This window comes from Oncorhynchus clarkii, chromosome 3, assembly GCF_045791955.1.
Source record: "Oncorhynchus clarkii lewisi isolate Uvic-CL-2024 chromosome 3, UVic_Ocla_1.0, whole genome shotgun sequence".
Taxonomy (NCBI): Eukaryota; Metazoa; Chordata; class Actinopteri; order Salmoniformes; family Salmonidae; genus Oncorhynchus; species Oncorhynchus clarkii.
In genome coordinates, this window is record NC_092149.1 from 72,957,145 (window position 1) to 72,963,781 (window position 6,637).

Below are 6,637 nucleotides of genomic sequence, written 5' to 3' on the forward strand. Positions count from 1 at the left end.
CAATAGGGTTGAGATCCAGTGACTGTGCTGGCCACTCCATTATAGACAGAAGGGTATGGCATAGCATTACAAAATGGAGTGATTGCCTTCCTTCAAGATCCCTTTTACCCTGTACAAACCTCACACTTTACCACCACTACAGCACCCCAGACCATCACATTACCTCCACCATGCTTGACAGATGGTGTCAAGCTCTCCTCCAGCATCTTTTCATTTGGTCTGCGTCTCACGAATATTCTTCTTTGTGACCTGAACACCTCAAACTTAGATTTGTCTGTCTATAACACCTTTTTACAATCTTCCTCTGTCCAGTGTCTGTGTTCTTTTGCCCATCTTAATCTTTTATTTTATTGGTCTGAGATATGGCTTTTTCTTTGTTTTGCAGGTACAGTTTAATGAAGCTGCCAGTTGAGGACTTGTGAGGTGTCTGTTTCTCCAACTAGACACCAGGGCCTCCCACTCCTCTTTCTTTTCTGGTTAGAGACAGTTTGGGCTGTTCTGACAAGGGAGTAGAACACTGCGTTGTACGAGACCTCCAGTTTCTTGGACAATTTACGCCTGATATTCCATACAAAAAACAGCTGTTTCCAGCTACAATAGTCATTTACAACATTAACAATGTCTACACTGTCTTTCTGATCAATTTTATGTTATTTTATTATTTTAAATGACCTCAAACTTTTGAACGGTAGTGTACATATTACCTCAATTACGTTGACTAACCTGTGCCCCCGCACATTGACTCTGTACCCGTACCCCCTGTATATAGCCTCTCTGCTGTTATTTTACTGCTGCTCTTTAATTATTTGTTATTTACATTTTTTACTTATCTATATTTTACTCAGCACTTATTTTTTTTAAACTGCATTGGTGGTAAAGGGCTTGTAAGTAAGCTTTTCACTGTAACGTGAAATTTGATTTGATTTATTTCAGACATTTAGCCCAGGAGTCAAATAAAGTATTTCAATTCAGGTAAACAATCATGTTCATTTTCAATTGTTTGGGAACATATCCCCAATCCCCCACATCAAACACCCCCACATTTTACAATTATATTTATTGTACCAGCCGTTATAAGCCTATTTTCCACAGTAGTACTTCAGGGTGTGGTACTTGCAATAAGCAAGGAACTGCACACAAGGCTGTGTTACGACTCACACCTGTACTTGGTCATCTTCCTTTGTTTCTGTCATCGGGTAGATGTTAGACAGACCTTGCAATGTCCTCCTTGTGCGTTTTCCTTGCAGGGTGGTCTGAGGGACATCACTTGGAAAGTGGTGTCCAGTGAGGTGTAGAGGATTGTCAGAGGCAGGACGGCCCCCAGTAGATGGACAACAAGTAGTGTGGTGGTCCTCAAGGAGCTGCTGCATCAGGTTTATCCTGTACTTCTGGTATGAGATCATCTGTCCTGTGACCTGCCGGTGAGCAATGTAATATTAGCATTCCCTTCCTGTTGGATCTCACTTTGCCACAGGCCCCTGTGTTCTCCCTCAAAAAGGTACAGGAAAAGGGTAGCGCTACTGTAGCAGTGTACCCCTTTCCGAGGTAAGGCTGCAGCATGATGATCACAACTGATCCAGATATGCCAAGACCTTCAACATGCCTCATATCTGTGCTGGTGCCGGTGTAGATGATCAGGTCCTGAACACATCCTGTCAGACAGTCACGTAAAACAAAGAACTTGACTCCAAATCTGTGGTGCTTTGAAGGGATGTATCGGCAGAATGCAAGCCTCGCTTTCCAAGAAATGAGAGGCTTATCAATGCACAAGTCCTTGTGATGCACAGTCTTCCAAATGCCCCGGTCAAGCTGTCCAGGACATTCCTCATTTTGTGAATGGGGTTGGCGAGGTTGGCAGTGGCATTGTTCACAAAGTGGAGCGCTCTCAGAAAGACAAGGATGTGGGACAGGGAGAAAAGCTTGGGGGAAAAAGGGGTCTGTAGCATGGGGTCAGGGGTTCAGTAATCTCTCACAGAGCCCTTCTTCACTAGTCCCATCAGCAGCACCGTGAGCAAGAAGGTATACATTTCACTGATTGTAGTGTTTACACATGTTGAGAGCATTCATTTTACGCCAAGGCCAGTCTTCTCTTTCAGTTCATGAGAATACCTGCAAACAAATATGCTCACAGTGGCAAGAAAAAGTGTGTGAACCCTTTGGAATTACCTGAATTTCTGCATAAATTGGTCATACATTTTGATCTGATCTTCATCTAAGTCACAACAATAGACAACACAGTCTGCTTAAACTAATAACACACAAACAATTAAATGTTTTTATGTCTTTATTGAACACACCGTGTAAACATTCACAGTGCAGGTGGAAAAAGTATGTGAACCCTTGGATTTAATACCTAGTTTTCCCTCCTTTGGCAGAAATAAACTCAAGCAAGCTGTTCAGGATTGTATCTTTTAGAGATACTTTTTAACCCTTTCCAGCTTTATGCAAGTCAAGAATTCTTAATCTCAGGGTTTCTGAGATCTCCTTTGTTCGAGGCATGGTTCACATCAGACAATGCTTGTTGTGAATAGCAAACTCAAATTTTGTGAATGTTTTTAGTGTTCTGGTGTGGCAAGGTTCATTTGGGCAACAATCATTTAAGATGTGAGCTTGTTTTAAAACAATATGTGTAACAGTATTAGCTGTGTTGTCACTGCAGAACGTTAACGTTATGTATCAATGCACTTGTATGTTAAGGTGTATGATTGAGTAAGCTGGCATGGACAAACTAGACTTTAGTACATTACAGTAGAGCACAATAGAGTACAGTATACACCACTGTATTCACATTTAATGTGATAACTGTACTGTACTATACAAATTAAAAGACCATTTCAGTATTTAGGACCCTAATCATATAAATGCCATGTTATAGAAGGGTGAAGACAAAAAAAATTAAAGTCACTTACCCGCAGCAGCAGTTGTCTTCCTTATATGGAAATAGTAACAAAGGCTCCAAAAACACAGAAATACATAGTACTTTAACAAGCTGAAAAGTTATCATTATCATGGTGCAGGTCTGTACTGTAGATGTTGTAGAAATTAAAATTTTGTAATTCTAAGCTTTATCTCCAATGATAAGTTTGGCCTTCTTGAGACAATATCTGAAATGCACAAACTACCATTTTATATTTTTATTTTACCTTTATTTAACCTTCAAAATCAATTAAGAACAAATTGTTACTTACAATGACTGCCTACCTACAGGGTCAGCCCCTGGAGCAAATTAGGGTTAAGTGCCTTGCTCAATGACACATCCACAGGTTTTTCACCTGGTCAGCTTGGGTATTTGACCTTGTGACCTTCTGATTACTGGAACAACGCTCTAACCACTAGGCTACCTGCCACCAGTTTCTTCACCATGAAAACGAGATGTTTGCAGCTTGTTAAAGGATTTCTGTGTAAGTTTTATTTTGCCAACTTGCACCAAATTTCCAGAAGATGCTCAGGAAGACAAACGCTGCTTCAGGTAAGTTACTCAACCTAGTGATTTTTGTTGTTGTTGTTGTCTTCACCCTTCTACAACATAGCGTTTATGTGATAAATACAGGTAAGTGTCCTAAATGCTGAAATTGTCCTTCAACTGCTGTAATAATTGTGACTTGGTCCTGTCCGGACTAACCATATGTGGGGTTGTAGCTCAAAAATAGCCACATTGTAGTTATATCATTATATGTATTATCTTTTGCTTGTGAATGCAATGTACAAATCATAGTCCAACCCTGTCTTTATTGTTTTTCACAAGGCCATCTAGTCCAGACAAAGTGTCTCTTGGAATGTGCGGCCCAAATTAGGATTTCTTATGGCAGACCTCCAGTTTTATTATGGTAGTACGGCACTGTTTCGGCTAGAATAAGGGAACTATTGATGAGTTGTTGGCTAAAATGTGGTTGCAAGGTGGGTTAATTCTGGCTGAGTTACGGCTACCGCATCTGGGCCATCGCATCTGGGCCACTGTACGAGCAATGCCGTCAGAGGTAAACCAAATAAAAATGTGATTCACATTTTCAAACAGTCCATTTAGATTTTCCAACGGGGCTATACATCTGGGTGATGTTTTATTCTTGTCTCGTTTAGCCTCGTTTCACTGCCCAAAATAAAATTAAACCATCTGGTGTTCAGCAAAATAACAACACAATGTCAAATACAGGTAAGTCTAGTCAAATAATTAACATCCAATCACATTAACCATTACTCTCTTGCGAGAATTCCACTAACGGTCCGTATGTAGCCTAACGTAGCTGCTGCTCATTCAGTTTGCTCAAAGATGGATTCATGTTTTAAAAAAGTAAGGCCTGCGTCTGTAGAGACACATACCATCTCAACTGGTACTACTGCTACTTTGTTCATTTTTAAATTGACCCTTTTTTTAACTAGGTAAGTCAGTTAAGAACAGGGTTGGCAGGTAGCCTAATGGTTAGAGCATTGGGTCAGTAACCGCAAGGTTGCTAGATGGTATCACCTAGCAGACAAGGTAAAAATCTGTTGTTCTGCCACTGAACAAGGCAGTTAACCCACTGTTCCAAGGACATCATTGTAAATAAACATTTCTGCCTAACTGACTTGCCAAGTTAAATATAAAAAAAGAACGAATTCACAATGACGGCCTACACTGGCCAAACTTGGATGATGCTGGGCCAATTGTGTGCCAACCACGGCCAGTTGTGATACAGCCTGGATTTGAACCAGTGTGTATGTAGTGACGCCTCTAGCACTGAGATGCCGCTCACTGCTGAGCTACTACCAGCAGTACTACACCTGCACCTGTTTTTTTTATTTTACCTTTATTTAACCAGGCAAATCAGTTAAGAACAAATTCTTATTTTCAATGACAGCCTAGGAACAGTGGGTTAACTGCCTGTTCAGGGGCAGAACGACAGATTTGTACCTTGTCAGCTCAGGGGTTTGAACCCTTCCAGTTACTAGTCCAACTCTCTAACCACTAGGCTACCCCAACGACACAAGTTCTTCTGCTTCCACGAGCACATCCAATGCTAGCATCAGTAATTCTACATTTGTTGATAGCCCAGCTAGCATGGACACTTACAGTTGTGATATTATATTTATAAAAAAAATATTATTTACCTCAAATCTGTAATCCTCCATAGAAGCTAACCAGAAGCTAACCAGAAGCTAGCCAGAAGCTAATCCAGAAGCTAGCCAGAAGATAGCCAGAAGCTAATCAGAAGCTAATCAGAAGCTAGTTAGCTTCTTTACTGGCTAAAGTTTGTGGTCATCAGCTAGCTATCCTTTAGCTCGAAAATCTATCGGCAGTTTTGTACGGCGCGGCTCGGAACGGAACATACCGGACCTATTTTTCTCTCCATGTCCCTGGATTTCAACCGCTAACTCTGGACATTCATACCTGTATCTCGCAGCTAGCTAGCTGCTATCTGTGTGACTATCGGCTTTCGTCGATTCCGGAGCAAACATCAATTATTCCGGAGCTAGCCAGCGAAGAGTTCCATCAATCACTCCTGGGCTACAATCACCTATCCGGACCCGTTTTACTGCCAACGTGGAGCCCCACTGGGCCTTCACAACTGGACTGCCGATGTTATCTACCCGAAGAAGTTATCTGGCTGGCTCCTCCGTCGCGACGTTACCTGAACCCCCTTCTGCAGTCCGCTAACCGTTAGCTGTCTTATCGGCTGCTATCTGAATAGACCTATCGGACAATTAATGTATTATTTTTTTTCTTTTCTTTTTCTTGGGCCTCTATAACTATATCTATAGTTTTTTTTTTTGTTGTGTGATTTGGGTTCATCCCCTCTACCACACGGAACCCCACTAATCCTACCGACGGAAACGCACGAGGTGGCTAATAACAGACCTCCATCCTATGCTAGCTTGCTACCGATGGCCCGGCTAGCTGTCTAAATGGCTGTGACCCCAACCAACCTCTCTACTCACTGGACCCTTTTGATCACTCGACTAAGCATGCCTCTCTTTAATGTCAATATGTCTTGTCCATTGCTGTTCTGGTTTGTGTTTATTGGCTTATTTCACTGTAGAGACTCTAGTCCTGTTCACTATACCTTATCCAACCTATTAGTTCCACCACCCACACATGCGATGACATCTCCTGGTTTCAATGATGTTTCTAGAGACAATATCTCTCTCTTCATCACTCAATACCTAGGTTTACCTCCACTGTATTCACATCCTACCATACCTTTGTCTGTACATTATACCTTGAAGCTATTTTATCGCCCCCAGAAACCTCCTTTTACTCTCTGTTCCAGACGTTCTAGATGACCAATTCTTATTGCTTTTAGCCGTACCCTTATCCTACTCCTCCTCTGTTCCTCTGGCGATGTAGAGGTGAATTCAGGCCCTGCAGTGCCTAGCTCCACTCCTATTTCCCAGGCGCTCTCTTTTGATGACTTCTGTAACCGTAATAGCCTTGGTTTCATGCATGTTAACATTAGAAGCCTCCTCCCCTCCCTAAGTTTGTTCTATTTACTGCTTTAGCACACTCTGCCAACCCAGATTTTCTAGCTGTGTCTGAATCCTGGCTTAGGAAGACCACCAAAAATTCTGAAATTTTAATCCCAAACTAAAACATTTTCAGACAAGATAGAACTCCCAAAGGGGGAGGTGTTGCAATCTACTGCAAATATAGCCTGCAGAGTTC